At 56.6% G+C, this 512-nt stretch overlaps 1 protein-coding gene across 1 annotated transcript in view; it reads left to right on the top strand.

Annotated features, from left to right (window-relative positions):
* LOC102042991 (26S proteasome non-ATPase regulatory subunit 11) overlaps nt 1-512 on the top strand; it is a 12,813-nt gene that overhangs the window by 6,936 nt on the left and 5,365 nt on the right. The gene's annotated exons all lie outside the window — the stretch shown is intronic.

Below are 512 nucleotides of genomic sequence, written 5' to 3'. Positions count from 1 at the left end.
TTCCTGCAATATCCCCAGTGGGAAAGGACCACAAGGATCCAATCCAGCTCCTGGCTCTGCACAGGGCAGTCCCAGAAAATGGGGCAGCAGAAGCCTGGGGCTTGTACACCAGAGGCACCAGGCTGTCCTTGTCCTGTCCCCCTCCTTGGGCTCTGTTCTGCTGTTCCCTGCTGAGATTACCCCTGTGGGGTGTAAATGGGCTTTGGGGATGAGGTTTTGCTTCATTTCAGCAGTTATGGGGTGCAGAGAAGGCTCATCCCTGCTGCTGTCCATAGGAGCTGCTGCCCTGCCCCTGTCACTCAGCTGTGCTGCAGGGCCCAAAATGGCCCTGTTCTTTAAGCAAGTGCCAAAATGTGCACTTGCCTTAAAAATGACATCAAACTCGTTCCCAACCTGCAGCTGGTGCTGTCAGACCCGGGTGCTTTGTCCCTCTGGAGATGTTTCAGGTCATGTCCTGCAGCTGCCTGGCTTCTCCTCCCCTCGGCAGCTGCTCTCCCTCTGCCTGTGGCAGC

This window comes from Geospiza fortis, unplaced genomic scaffold (genome assembly GCF_000277835.1).
Source record: "Geospiza fortis unplaced genomic scaffold, GeoFor_1.0 scaffold373, whole genome shotgun sequence".
In the NCBI taxonomy this organism is placed as follows: domain Eukaryota; kingdom Metazoa; phylum Chordata; class Aves; order Passeriformes; family Thraupidae; genus Geospiza; species Geospiza fortis.
Note: the sequence above shows the minus strand (reverse complement) of the source record. Positions and strands in the feature narration are given on the sequence as shown.